This window comes from Pongo abelii, chromosome 8 (assembly GCF_028885655.2).
Source record: "Pongo abelii isolate AG06213 chromosome 8, NHGRI_mPonAbe1-v2.0_pri, whole genome shotgun sequence".
NCBI lineage: Eukaryota > Metazoa > Chordata > Mammalia > Primates > Hominidae > Pongo > Pongo abelii.
Window position 1 is genome coordinate 92,070,474 of NC_071993.2, and position 15,667 is coordinate 92,086,140.

Sequence of the window (15,667 nt, forward strand, 5' to 3'; positions counted from 1 at the left end):
TGCTACATCAAAATTTTGGAGGCATGGATTGGAACCTAAACATAAATCAGTATGCAGGAATAATATAAGTAGATAAAAGGTATCTATGTAGAATATGGAAGGGTGTGATGGATTAGTGATGATTTCCCCCTTGTAAAGAAGTCTATTTAAGGAGTTTTAATAATAATAAAAATAATAGAAATAGAAAAAACTGGGCCTGAGTTTTATTATCTATAAAGTGGGATGTCAGCTTAGCTGATATTACAAAATACCATAGACTGGGTGGTTAAACAGTAGACAGTTCTGAAGGCGGGAAAGTCCAAGATGCCGGTGCCAGCAGATTCTGTTTGTTGTGAAGGCAACTTCCTGTCTTGCACACGGCCATCTTTTTGCAGTGTCCTCACATGTTGGAAAAATAGGGAGCTCTGGTGTCTCTTCCTCTTCTCATGAGGACAGTAATCCCGTCATGGGGCCACAGTCTCATACCCTCATTTAAATCTGATTCCTTTCCAAAGGCCAGCCAAATACCATCTTATTTGGGGTTAGGACTTCAAAATATGAATCGGAGGCACAAGCATTTAGTTCATAACACGGGGGATGGAGACGACCTCTTCAGCCCTTTTCCATGTATGTTAAATTCTCATGAGAAATAAACGCATTTGATTATTTCTTCAAATCAGTCTGATTCTCCTTGTGAAAAGTATTTCAGAACAATTTCTTAAAAATTTAGAAATTCTTCTTTCTAAATTCAATAATCTAGAATTTTTTCTAACTAAATAACTTAGCAATTTTCTCAGATTAACTCAGGGGTACTGGGTTTTATGACTGTTTTTGAAATTTGCCTGATTATAAGAATTACCCTTGGATAATTCTTAGGTTTCTTCCTCTGGAGATTTCCTTATGAATTTATATTTTAAGGTAAAACTTATGGTTAATCAAGTTTGGGAAATAAGAAATTAGTTTTAGTAGAAAAAATTCTGTCTAATTTTCAGTACTAAATAGTATCTTTATGTTGAAATGAAGGAGGTAGCAAGTGGGGGATAGTCATTTAATTTACAATCAAAAGCATCCTTGACTATTTTGAAAATGTCTTCTAAAACTAGAGAGTGTTTCTCTACTATTAGCCATGGAAACATAAAAACTATAATTACCTTTTAGATTAATATATATGTATAATTTATGGATGAGGAAACAGGAATTTAAATGCTTTGAGCAAGGTTAGAGTTAATATATGAAGTAAAAGAACATCCGTCAACCCATACATATCATCTGGCAATTTCTGAGTGATGAATTATCCATCAACCAGTTTTTCTTCCAAAATGTATTATATTTAAGTTACGAGATTTGTTTTCTTTTAAAGCTAGCTCCTCATTTGCCTGTTGTTAAAAACATCCTTTCTCTGCTGATTTCCAGGCTCAATTTTGCTAATCCGTAACAAAAGGTGAAGAATCTCTAATCTCTCACCTTGCTTTTCCAACATTTTTTCCTGGAGTCATTGGGAAGAAGATGACAGGAAACATATTACTGGCTATAGTCCCTAAAAGAAACATTTAGAGAAAAAGTTATCAGAGGACAAAATGGAAGAGTTCTCACTGGTATACAGAACTGGAGAAAACTCTCAGGTATTCTACAAGTACTGCCTGTGTCTGCTATTATACTGGAGTCTCCTGAAGCAGCCATTTGTCCCAAAAGAGTAAGGAATAGCAACATGATTAATGCAACAAAACTATGTACAGTTCTGGGTGCTGGAATACAAAGATGAGTAAGGCAAAGTTCTTGGTCTTCAAAGAGCTCACAGTGTGACATGTAAATAAATAATTATACAGTAATAACGTAAGTACAGACAACATTTATGTAAAATTTAGAATGTGGTGGTGAATTCAAAGTGACCATAAATTCTTTGACTCTCCTTACATTGCAAGGTGGGGTCTATTTACCTCTACTTGAATCTGGGGTGGATTGTGGCTTTGAGTCCAAAAGAAGTTTCGCTATATCATTCAGAGTCTAGTTTCAAGAGGCCTGGTAGGTTTCTGCCTTGGTCTCCTGCAGCCCTAAGCTGCCATGTACAAAGCCCTATTATCCTCCTGGAAAGACCATGTGGAAAGCCCTTGAGATTACATGGAGAAAGAGAGGGATCCATCTGAGCCCTGCCTTTCAGCAATCCCCATCAATGTGCCCAGCTTTTAAGTGACACATGTTAGACTCTTAAACCTGCTATTAAATAGCCAGAGGCTGCCTCTGTACTTTAAGTTCCTACATAACAAACTAACCTAACTTAGTTAAGCAAACAAATCAAAACCTAACTTGAGTATATTTTTTGTAACAAATATTTGGGTTTCAGTTAAACACAAACAGCCACGTTTCAGCCAATTACAGGCAGCCAACTGATCAGACCCACACCCAAATAAGGCCAATGCCTCATTACACCATGCTCAGATAATTAAGCAGATGCCTGCCTGTAGCCAATCAGGTGATTTCTTTACTTCACTTTCATGTTCTTATAAAAGCTCACAGCTCACACTGCTGGGAGGAGCTCTCTGAACCTCTTCTGGTGTGAAGTGCTGCTCAATTCATGAATATTTATTTACTCAAATAAATTATGTTAAATTTATTACGTCTAAAGCTTCTTTCTTTAACAGTGCTCAGCCTCCAAATATCACCAAATGTTCATGCATTGTATAAGGAATCAGCCATTTCAGACCTGCCAAGTTCTTGACCCACAAAATCATGAAATATAATAACATGGTTGTCATTTCAAGCCACTGAGTTTTGGGATAGTTTGTTACACAGCAAAATGTAATCAGAACTAAAAGAGATGCTAATGTTATGGGATCTTTGAGGTGTTGCTTTTCTGGCCAGAAACCTCTGTGTCCAGTGGTGCCTTTGCCTGAGTTTTGCTCAGGCCCACTGGGCTCATTCCACCCACTCGGCCTGGCAGGCTGAGCTTAGCTCATGCTACCAGCCTGGTTCCCATTCCTGCCAAAGGCAAATCAGGTGTGGAGTGGCGAGGGGTATGTGAGCATGGGGTCTGGCCACTGCGCAGACACACCAGCTGCTGCAGTGGGGTGAGGAGCTTCAGGTTCTGGCATGGGCACTGACCCTCTGCAAGACTGCGGCTGGACCAGGCACACCCCAAGGAGCTTCCACAGCTGGCATCAGGAAACACGGTGGTACCCAAAAGCTTGGAGATGCCAGAAACTGCAGGGCCCCAAAGAGGAAGTCACAGCCCTGGCTCAGGGAGCTCCCAGATCTGGGCTCTCCAAAGGGCCACAGCTCTTCTCTCCTTCTCTTCACCCACAACATGGCGAGCAAGGGGCATGTTTCAGCCCTGTTTGTGTTATAGCTCTTTTAGCCTCACCATTCAGCAGGTCCCGAGATCTTGTCCTATGACCAGGAAGAATGAGGTACGCAGACAAGTGGAGGGAGAGCAAGATGAAGGAGAGCTTTATTGAGCAATAAAACAGCTCAGAGGAGACCCACAGGGGTAGCTCCTTTCCACAGTCAGGGTGTTCTGACCAATGTTCAGCTCCTAGCAGAGAGGGTAGCTCCTCTATGCAGGCAGGCCCTCCCAAGTGTTCAGTTCTCAGTGGAGAGGATAGCTCCTCTCTGCAGCTGGTCATCCCATCCTCTCCTCTGCTCTGGCTGAGCTCAGGGCCATTATGGGCCTCAGAGGGGAGAAAGTGTGCACCGATTGGTCTATGGCAGCCATGGGTGGGCCCAGAAAAGGCACCACAAGTTCCCACTCTGCTCAGCGGGACTGGCAGCCTAGCCCCTAGCCTTCAGGCCCTCTGTGGCCTGAAAATGGGGCCTCACTGGGGACCCGCCCCCTTCCACCCAGGAACCTGTCTGTCTCCTGTCGCCATCTATGGTGCCCAGGCTACTGTGCCAAGGGACACCTGTAGGCCAGTGCTGAGCTGCCCTTATGGCATGTCAGTGCTGCCCCAAGCATATGCAACTGGCCAGGTTGTGACAGCACCTGGGCTTGGCCCCAACCCTGCTCTGAGATCAGACGAGGCACAAGGAGCAGGGAGACACCAGGCAGTGGAAGCAGACACCCTTGAGCCTGCAGGGGAAAGGGGTTCCTTCCTGCCCCCCAAGAGTGCAGAGTGCAGAGACGCCTGGGTCCTGTACCTGGGAGAGCGGGACTCTCGCCCGTTCCATGGAGCCTGCAGGCAGTCCCAGCGACATCCCCTTGCAGCCTGAGGTGGGGGTTCCAGGTTCTCGCTGGGCCTGGGCTGGCGTCTGAGGCAGGGGTGAGTCCCCACAAGCTCTTCCTGTGGCACCGGCATTCAGGGAGGCCAGGGACTCCCCCTCACCCTGCTTGCAGCCTTGCCTAGCCGCAGAGGGTGTCTCGGAGTGGATAACAGGCCCCGGTCCCAGCTGCCAGGAGGGTCAGGCTCAGAGGGGTGGCAGTCTTAGGCAGCCGGCACAGAGCCTTCTCCCAAGGCACAAGAACTGAACATCATCGTGGTGGGCATGGTGGTTGTGCTGCTGGACGAGTTCCCAAACTCGGTGCCCCTCCCACTTCCTGCCCCAGGTCCCCGAAGCACGGCTCCAGTTCCACCGTCCGGGGGCCCCTGCACTCCATGTGAAAGCACTGCACCTTCCAGGGACCAGCTCCACCTCGGCACCCCTCTCTGCCTGCCTCTCTCTGCCTGATCACGCTTCTCCCTCGCTGGTGGGCAACTTGGGCCAGCCACATCACAGAGCCCTGGGCTCTGGGGTCTTCCGGGGGCGGGCTTTGGGGCCTGCCTGCCTCCTCCCTAGGCCCTCCCCGCAGTGGTGGGAGGCCAAAGCGGCAACACAGGGCCAGGGTCTGAAGCAGTGGAGGCTCCGGACCTGGAGGAGGGTCCAGCCCAGCCATGAGGGTGTGGGGGCAGCACAGTTGGCTGCCTCGGGGACACGGGGCACGGGAGACGCAGGGCACAGGGATCCCATTGCGGCTCTACTGTTCCTGCAGCCGCTCCTGCTGCCACTGCTGGCGCCTCCTCCCTGTAGTCAGTGGGATGGCAGTGGCCACTCTGCATGGCCCATCGTTGGCATCACTAAGTCCGTCTGACTCAGCAAACACTTCTCAAGTAGGGTAAAATCTGAATATAGGTTTTTTTTGGGGGGGGAGGGGCGGGGAGGGGGGGTAGGTGTGGACAGAGTCTCACTCTGTTGCCCAGACTGGAGTGCAAACTGCGTGATCTGGGATCACTGCAACCTCTGCCTTCTGGGTTCCAGCGATTCTCCTGCCACAACCTCCCAAGTAGCTGGGACTACTGTTATGCACCACCATGCCAGGCTAATTTTTGTATTTTTATTAGAGACAAGGTTTCACCATGTTGGCCAGGCTGGTCTCGAACTCCTGACCTCAAGTGATTCTCCTGTCTCAGCCTCCCAAGTACTGAGGTTACAGGGGTGATTCACTGAGGCAGGCATGAATATAGTTTTGTAGGGTAAATAGGGGGCTTACCTAGGCAACTAATGGTGAAAAGCCACTCTAGGCTGATGGAACAGTGTGAGAGAAGCCAGGGAAACTTTCAGGGTTTGCTGTATTGGACTGTCTCAGTATTCTGGAGAATAAAATAAAATAGAGGAATGAATGGTGGGTTGGAAATTAGACTAGAGAAAGGTAGTGCTGCCCAAAAAACAATCTATAGGTTAATCTTTTTAAACTAGATGTATTTTTAGATTTCTATAGGAAATGAGTAACCACGTAAGGATTTAAGAAAAAAAAAAAAATTTTAGCTGAAATGATTCTGGATCTAGAGGGGGCAAAATTGGAATTGAGAACTACAATTGCAAGGTTATTGCAATAATCCAAAAGAAAATGCCAAAGGCCTGAAATATGACAATAAAATAAAGACAAAGAGGTAATTTAAAATCTTGAGTCATTAAGAAATTGATTGGATGAAGATGGAAGAAAGGATTAAGAAAGAGTATTGATTAAATCCTAATTTTTTAAATTTGTTGGCTGGATGGGTGCCATAAATTAAAAAATAAAATAATAGGAAGAAAAGCAATTTAGAAAATTATATTTCAAGTTCAGTGTTTAATGTATAGGCTTTGAACATCTATCTGCTGAATGAAAAGAATTTATCATCTCAGGATGACATTAAGGCTCTGTCTCTCTCTTCATATTTATGTATATCTATATCTTCATATTTATATATATATACACAGACACATATATATACACACACACACATATACACCCCCAAATCTATAGATATATATTTTTTTATGCACCCACACATATATAACATGCCTATGTGCATATGTTTAGGTGTATATATATTGAATGCACACACACAATATTAGAATGTGTATAGGTGTAGTAAAAACTAAGTGCAAAGATGAAATTGCCCAAAGAAAGCAGGTAAAGTGAGAGTTGAGGAAACAGACAAGAATAAAGCCCGAAGAGATACTGTGTAAGGAGTAGGGAGAGGAAAAAAATCCATATAAAGAAACTGAGGTCAGTAAAATATGTCATGGAGAACTATTTTATCATAGTTGAGAACTAGATCGTTCACTTCAGTTGCTAAACTCACTTTGCACTATCCACCCGATAATCTAGATTTTATTTCAGTGTACTCGGGATTGGGCTGCTAATAATATCTAAATGTTATGTAAATCTAAATAACTATGGATTTAGGCCTGGGGGTGGCGAGACTATAAATATATATAATTATATTTTTCATAAATATGTATATTTATTGTATACTGTTCAGATGAATGTTTTTAAAATAGCCTTTTCACCACGATATGAAAAACAATTTACTTGCCTTCACACTGAATTATCAAATGATTCATTATTTTCAATTCAATATCACAAGCCAAAAGAAACACAAATACTCAAAATTTGTTTTATTTTATAAAGCAATGGCATGTTTCTAAGGCTGTAAAAGGAAGTTAGAAAATTATCAGGTTAATGCCTATGGCATTAAGAATTTTTCACCATTGAAATGGAAACTAAAAAAGAACTTGAGATGAATTTTATTTTATTAAGAACTATTTGCTTCTGTCATTCTCAATAAGAGGCAAATGTTTTAGTTGAAACACCATTACCAATACGCAACTTGTTTGCTTTAATCTCCATGACTAGAATACTAAGCTATTTTATAAAAGAGAAGATTCAAAGACGTGACTTAAGATTTCATATTTTTATTTTAGAGTTAAAATATAACTATTTTTGCTCATTTTTCTAGAGATCAAGATTTGGGAAGAAAAATTCCACTTCATTTCTTATTTTTCCTGAGACCTTCAATCTCCTTTAAACGGAATATGGTCAATTCCTAGTTGTGGAATAACCACAAGACAATTAGAAGTTAAATTGTTGAGCAGCCCGCATCAAATTGAAGTCTCTCCATTTTAACTATTTTATTTTTAGCATCTGAAGCAGTCTGTAGCTCTTCTAGGGTATAATCATGTTTATTTAAGAGCAGTGCAGTCTTCAGTGAGAAAATAAAAACCTACCAGAACTGCTATACTGAATAGAAGAAAATAGGAAGATGGGTGGTAGATTTAGTGCATTTTTCAGTTTTAGGGTTTCCTTCAATTTACTGTACACATAGTTCAGCCTAGGTTATAAGACTCCATCTCAGAATGGATTTGCTTTGTGTAATGTCATGTACATGTGAATCTATCCTGATTTAAGAAGTTAACCAAATGTTTTAGTATTCAGAAAGTTCGAGCCCATACATTTCTGAAGATGCTGAGTCAGTTTTATTCTGCAAGTCATCCTAGGGAGTCATGATGCCTAGGACTCTCAGTTTTGCAAAATATACAGGTAAAATAAATATGAAATAAAAGGTATTCATAATATTTTTTCCCAGAGAATAAGGACTATAACCTAGAATTTTTTGCTTCTTCAGAAGGAAGACCTCTGGAGAATGTCATTGTTATCACTGTCGTCATCATCATCATCATCCTGTTAGCAAATATTTCTAAAGTGCCTACTGCATCAGCCTCTGACCTATACTCTTCACATGGAGTTTCCTCTTTAATTATCAAAACATCCCTATGTGTTAGGTAATATTACGATCTTTTTTTTCTTTTTACCAGTAAATGAAGTGGATTTAAGTGACTAAAATATTTTAGTTATTAAATGGCAGAATGGTGTTTCAAAACCAGCACTCAAATTTTATAATTTTACACCCTTAAGCACTCCTCATTATCTTTAATGTAACAAGAAATTTGGAAATCCTTTTATTAAGAGAAAGATTTAAAGAAAAGAAAAACTCCTCATTGCCAGTAACTCTATTCAAATGGAAGCAGGGTAGAACAGTTAACTGCTCTGTCTCTGGGAGTTAAGTTCCTACCAGTAAGCACAGTTACCTTAGAAAAGTCCAGTCCTCTCTGTTTTTGTTTGTTTGTTTGTTTGTTTTTTTGTTTTGAGACAGAGTTTCACTCTTTAGCTCAAGCTGGAGTGCAGTGGCGCGATCTTGGCTCACTGCAACCTCTGCCCCCCAAGGTTCAAGCAATTTTCCTGTCTCAGCCTCCTGAGTAGCTGGGATTACAGGTGTCTGCCACCATGCCAGGCTAATTTTTTGTATTTTTAGTAGAGACAAGTTTTCACCATGTTGGCCAGGCTGGTCTCAAACTCCTGACCTCAGGTGATCCACCCGCCTCGGCCTCCCAAAGTGCTAGGATTACAGGCATGAGTCACCATGCCCAGCCCCTCTCTGTTTTATCATTTGTCAAATGGAGATACTATGAGTACTTTCTTCTTTGGTTGTTGTGAGGATTAAATAAAACATAAAGTGCAATTAAGTTCTTAGCGTACTTCCCAGAGCATAGAAAGTTCTCAATTAGCTTTCAGTTTTTCTTACTTTGTGCTGATGTTATTATTTTAACTTCATGCTATAATTCAATTTGGTTCACCAAGTACTGTGCAATCAAAGGTATTCTAGTTCTAGTAGAAGACATCAAACAAATGTAAGTGTACTTTTCCAATTTGGAAAAATATGGTATTTGGGAAACTGCTAAATAGAACCTAAGCTAAATATAGTAAAGTGGTGAGTAGTCAGGAATAAGACAGTTATCATACAAGGTGTTATGGAAGTAATCAAGCTTGTGATGAAATGGAAAAGCCCTCTAACTTGAGTGACAGTGAGGTGATAGCCTTAACAATGCATTTGCTTTGTCATATAAAATAACATAAAGAATTTTAAATAAGTATTGGCTATTACACCAAAGAATCGGTGAATAGAGACTGTAGATACTCAGGCAGAAGAGTTATATGAGGAGATTGGCAGTAGAGAGGTAGGCTACACAGGAAGGGGAAAGTCTGGAGGGGGAAATATCAGCTATAGAGGAATTTAGAAAGTCACTTCTGATCTGCTGAGAGCCTGGGACTGTGTTAATAACAGAAGGAATTAAGATGGACTTCCACCTGCTCTAGAGGAATGACTCCACTGGCTAAGTTCAGGCCAGAAGAAGGCAAAGGAGGTGAGTTGTGGAGCTACTTTGGTGTGTCCATGATTTTCTCAGACCTTACTGGGTAGGGGATCACTTTGCCTAGTTTCAGAGATTACATACAGATTTTTTAATACAGATGTTGTTTTCCTTTGCATTTCTGTTATCACTTCTCTCTCATCCTTGTGAGATTTTGCATGCAAAAATCTTTCCCCCTCACTAATACACTAGAACAAATTAAAACTATTACAAACCTAGGCTCTCCTGCATCAGAATTGTTTTGAGTGCTTACAAAAGTGCAGATTTCTGGCATCTATTCCATGCCTACTACATCAGAAACTTTGGAAATGGTCCCTGAGAATCCAGAATTTTAACATGCTTCTCAATTTTTTTTTATTATTTCAACTTTTATTTTGGATTCAGGGGTGCATGTGCAAGTTTGTTACGTAGATATATTGCGTGATGCTAAGGTTTGAAGTATGGTTTATCCCTTTACCTAGCTTAGTATCCAATAGTTTTCAGCCGTGTTTTTCAGCCCTTACCCTCCCTCCTCTCTTCCCCATCTAGTAGTCCCCTGTGTTTATCATTCCCATCTTTACTAGGAAATACCATTCTGGACTTCAGCTTGGGCAAATAATTTATGGCTAAGTCCTCAAAAGGAATTGCTACGAAAACAAAAATTGACAAGTGGGACCTAATTAAACTAGAGATTCTGCACAGCAAAAAAAACTGTCAAAATGGTAAACACACACCCTATAGAATAGGAGAAAATATTCACAAACTATGCATCTGACAAAGGTCTAACATCCAGAATCTGTAAGAAACTTAATTCAATAAGCAAAATCAAATAACCTCACTAAAAAGTAGACAAAGGACATGAGCAGATACTTCTCAAAAGAAGACATACAAGTGGCCAATGAATGTATGGAAGAATGCTCAACATCAAATTATTCTTATGCTTGCTAAAGTTTGAGAACCACTGCTTTTTGGAGGTGAGTTTAGGAGAATAGAATCATTTCCATGAAGCTACATTAACCTATATGCTTCTGAAAGATAATCTATAAATCACTTTCCTCTAACTATAATAATTTTGTACTGCTTTGAAGAACACATCATTCATTTTCATCTTCATGGGTTTGTGGATGGATTGGGGTTTTTCAAACCTTGGCTAGCCTGGGTTGGGCAGGGCTTTTGGCTTCTAGTCCAGTTGTGTCTGCTCCATGTGTCTCATTCTGAAATATTTTTCTGGCAATGGCAGAAATACAAGCACATTTTAAGCCTCCAATGTCCTCAAGTCCATCAACATCCCATAAGCCGCAGCCAGTCACATGGGCAAGCCCAAACAAAGTCAAGGAGTAAGGAATTATACTCAACTTGCCATGAGCCATGACAAGGGTGTGCATTTATACTACTACTACAGGACAGTGATGAATTGGGGCCCACAAATCAACCTATCACAGGTGGGAACTGTGTTTTAATCATGCTTGTATTCATACTTTCCAGGTGATACCTTGGCACGTATAGGTGGTTTTAGAAAGCACTTTTTGGGCTGAACAGTATAATTTACTTCAGCAGTGTGGCTAAAAAGAAATAGTGAGAAGTAACAATTATCAATATGCACAGTTTGGATAGAATGTGTAATTTAAAGTGTGTAAAATACTAAGCTGCCTATTTTTTTAAAAAAATTATTTTGAATGTAGTCAAACATAAAATTCACCATCTTAACCATTTTTCATTTGTACAGTTCTATAAAGCTAAGTACACCCATATTGTTGTGTAACCAATCTCTAGAATTCTATCTTGTAAAACTAAAACTCTATACTCATTAAATATCAACTCCTTGTTCTCCCTCCCTCCCAGCCCCTGGCAATCACCATTCCACTTTCTGTCTCTATGAATTTAACCACTCTAGGTACCTTATATAATTAGAATTGTACAGCATTTGTTTTTTTGTGACTGGCTTATTTCACTTAGTGTAATGTCCTTAAGGTTCATCCATGTTTTAGTATATGTCAGAATTTCCTTTTTTAAGTCTAAATAATATTCCATTGTGTGTGTATATTATGTTTTGTTTATCCATTCATTTGTTGATAGTCACTGGGTTGCTTCCCCCTTCTTGCTACTATGAATAATAGTGCTATGCGGTGTACAAGCTGGCTTAATGCTGACAATCACACTGTATATTGTGGCCAGACTTTGTCATACACTGCCATCTAGTCAACCTGTCTTCCTGGAATTAAAAATGAATAATTTTTAGAATAGGAGCTGGTAATCCACAACCTGCAAGCCAAATCCACCCCACCACCTGCTTTTGTACAGCCTCTGAGCAAAGGGTGGCTTTCACATTTTAAACGACCAAAAAAGATCAAAAGAAAAATATTTCATTACACGTGAAAATTATACAAATTTCAATTTCAGTGTCCATAAAGTTATATTGGAACAAAGCTAAACTCCAATACTAATGAGCTAAACTCATTTGTTTATGCATTGTCTATGGCTGCTTTTGTACTACAACAGCAGAGTAAAGTAGCTGCAACAGAGTATGGCCTGCAAAACCTAAATATTTATGTGTCCCTTTATAGAAAAAGTCCACCAACTCTTGTTTTAAAGCATAACAAGCAGCAAAGCACAGCTTAGAAGCTGCATTCATTTTCATGGATCACTGATTTTAGCATTTTAGCAAAATACTGTTTTGACAGATTTAGTTACCTTGAATCTAAAAAAAGGTATTTCTGATTCTCCATGACATTTCATTTTATTGGTGCCGTTTATGCTAGGACAGTTGTACAAATGCTTATTTTAATAAATGAAAGGGTCTTGTGGCAGACTGCACTTTGGAAAATACCAGCCTGGCGCTAGAGAATCCATCCAGCTGGACCTGGTAGGATGGATAGGATACTAGCACAGCCCGAGAGTAGCATGGAAGATGGAGAGGAGACTGAACAAGCTTAGGCAGAGCAAAGCCTGGGGCCTGGGAGTCCTGAACATGATCTGCGTCTGTGAAAAGAGGTATTACAGCGGCAGTTCTCAACTTTTTTCCCGGCAGTTACACTGGAAATTTTCAATTACAAAATATGTTGTTCGCAATATCCTTGGCACTTTAGAAATTAATTATAATAATTAGTGATTCTTAACTATGTGCCAAGAATTGTGCTAATACCCCTTGTATTTAGGTATTGTCTCATTTTGTCCTGTCCCTAAACCCTATAAAGACATGTACTATCTATTGTTCTTATTTACCAAGGAAATGAACACAGTGAGTTCACACAGCTAGCAGAAGGTAGAGCTGGGTTTGAGTCCTGGCAGGCAGACTGCATACTAGTGCTTTAACTAAAACAAGGACCAGGAATCTTCGTGTGAGCCAAGCTCCTCTGGTGATTCTCAAACAGCCTGACCGGCGATGGTCTGCCGATACAGAGTACACCTGGAAAACACTGACGCAGCCTTCAAAATGCCAAGCAGCTGAATCGTTTTAAAACAAAAAGCTTGTTTTATCCAGAGATTTCTTCAAACAGTGATAAAATTAATTTGTGTTTGTGAATAGACTATGGTAGGTCAAAAGGCAAAGCAGGGAAGAGAAGATACTAGAGACAAGGCAGGCAGAGGCTTTGAAACCCTAGGATTTGGTTGGTATTCAGTCTCAGTGATCCACAATCTGAGCGGATTACATTAGAGGTCTTGAAGGCTTTTTAGTGTAATCATTCCATAATTCCCAGGCTTCCCACCCCTTACCTGTGTATTCTTTGTTTTCTCCTTTTGCCGAGGTCTCACACAATTCCCAGTGTTCTTCAGTTGTTCTCCAATCATTTCACGTGTTCCAATCTCTGTCCATTGAATTTCTTCAATGAAATGTTAAGCCACGTGAAGGGCAGGAACTTTATTTTCTAAACTTTTGGCGTCTCTCTCCATTCCTCTCTTTCCTCCTCTCCCTCCAGCCTCCTTCCTTGCACTCTCCAATGTGTGTTACATTCATAGGTACAAATAAAGTGTACCATGGACCTAAGTACCCATTCTCTTCAGTCCTGTGGCATAGGCAGCCAACCAACTCTAAGGCGGTACAATTTCAACAAAATGTCTTTAAAATCATTTCATCTCCTAGCTCAGACTCTCTGCCCCAGCATTTGCAATGGCCTCCTAAATGATCTTCCACTTCTTAGATTATTTTCACTCTCGTCCATTCATCCTACACTGCTGAAGCTCCTCACTCAATCAAATTCTCACTTAGCTGCTGTGTTAAGCACGTGCTTGTGATCTTTGCAATTAAATAAAGGAGGCAGTGTAGTTTAACTCTTAAGAGCTCAGGCTTTGGACTCACAATGCTTATACCTGAATTCTGTTTCTACCACTTTCATGCTGTGGGGCTTGAGCAATTTGCTTGATATCGCTGAGATTCAATATCCTCATCTGTAAAATGGAGCCAATAAAGAGTATTTTCTTTACACCACAGTCATAAGAATGCAATGTAAAAATGTCAATTCAGCAATTTAAGCAATGCTATATGTACCTTATTCATAATCACTATCAGCATGATTATGGTGCAAAAATAGTAATCAGATTTATATTTAAATTATATAATTGTTGTGTATTCATACAGTAATCATGCCAGGTAGGTTCCTCCTCCTCCTTCTTTGCAGCTAATAAAATGCTGCACAAAGCACCATAAGTGGAACCAAGATTTGGACTTGTGTCTCCATAACATCTGAGCTGATGTTTTATTCTGCTACACCATATAGGAGGATTTTCCAATTACATTACCACGGTTGTATGTTCCTCCAAGTTCCAATTTTCATTCTTCAATTTAGTGAGCTGGAGTAGACCACAAAGAGTCAATTACAGTTATAATTTTTCCTATTATTTTCCCTTTATTACATAACAAAGAGTTATCCATAAACTCTCTTTGGTTTTAGTTGAAGAGAATTATTTTTCACGATAATATAGGAATTAGTATGAGCTCTTATAAAGCAAAACTTATAGTGAGAATTAACAAATAAATTTTAGAGTAGCTAGTTTTGGTTTAGGCCTTAAATCCAGGAATAGGTAATATCCATTAAAATGGTTTTAACTTGGAAGCATTTGAAGGCAATTTAGCAGCTTTTATTTTATAAACTTAATAATGAAGGCCAAATAACAATCAAGATTGCAGCCTATAATTAGAAGTACAAGGTCATCACTAAACATACTTACATCATAGAAATTCAAGAAACAGTAAGAGAATCAGTACATGTTTTGGAGACATTCTTATAGCTGTGAAGTGATAAGTGGATGCAATTATAATCAGTGAACCTCCTTAAGTTTGTACACATATATGTGGCCTGACCTACAAGACCTCTTCAATAAAAAAATATGTTTCATTGTGGTATTTCTCAAAAAACATCCTGAGAAATCATAAACTCTTTTGTTCTCCTTTTTCATGGCAACATGCTGCAACCTGCTTCTTTTATTTTTTGAGATGGAGTTTTGCTCTTGTTGCCCAGGCTGGAGTGCAGTGGCACCATCTCGGCTCACTGCAACTTCTGCCTCCTAGGTTCAAGTGATTCTCCTGCCTCAGCCTCCCAAGTGGCTGGGATTACAGGCACCCGCCACCACACCGGGCTAATTTTTTGTATTTTTAGTGGAGACAGGGTTTCTCCATGTTGGCCAGGCTGGTCTCAAACTCCTGACCTCAGGTGATCCACCCACCTTGGTCTCCCAAAGTGCTGGGATTACAGGCATGAGCTACCATGCCTGGCCTGTGTCCTGCTTCTAACCATACTTCTAGTATCCTATAACATACCTAAGAGTTGTTGCTTCCTATTTTGGAAGGGAGATAAAAGCTTAAAGGTGAGCTGAATATGAGAATCAGCAGATTATTTCTGTAAGTGCCAGTTATTTTAAAAAATACTGATTATAGCAATTAAAGCCTTCTCACAGTTCATATAATACCTTAAAGATGGTGACTTAACAATTTATTCGAAACAATCAGTTAGTAAATATTTTCTATTGAATATATTCAGGGCATTCATCATACCTGGGTCATTGGGAAATTCATTTAAAGTAATAAGGACTAGGAAATGAAATCACTGTAAGATTATAATGGCGTCAGCAGTGAATCATTTATCAGAAGCCACTTTTGTTTCAAAAGCTCATTCCAACTTTTTGAAATGTCAGAGTTTAATTTCTAGGATAAAGTAAAAATATCTGTAATAATAAAAATAATGACTTACCAAGAGTGAACAAAACCATCATGCAAGAAATGAAACAAATACAAATAAGTGTCAGATGTTACAAAAGTGTTCAAAAATTACAG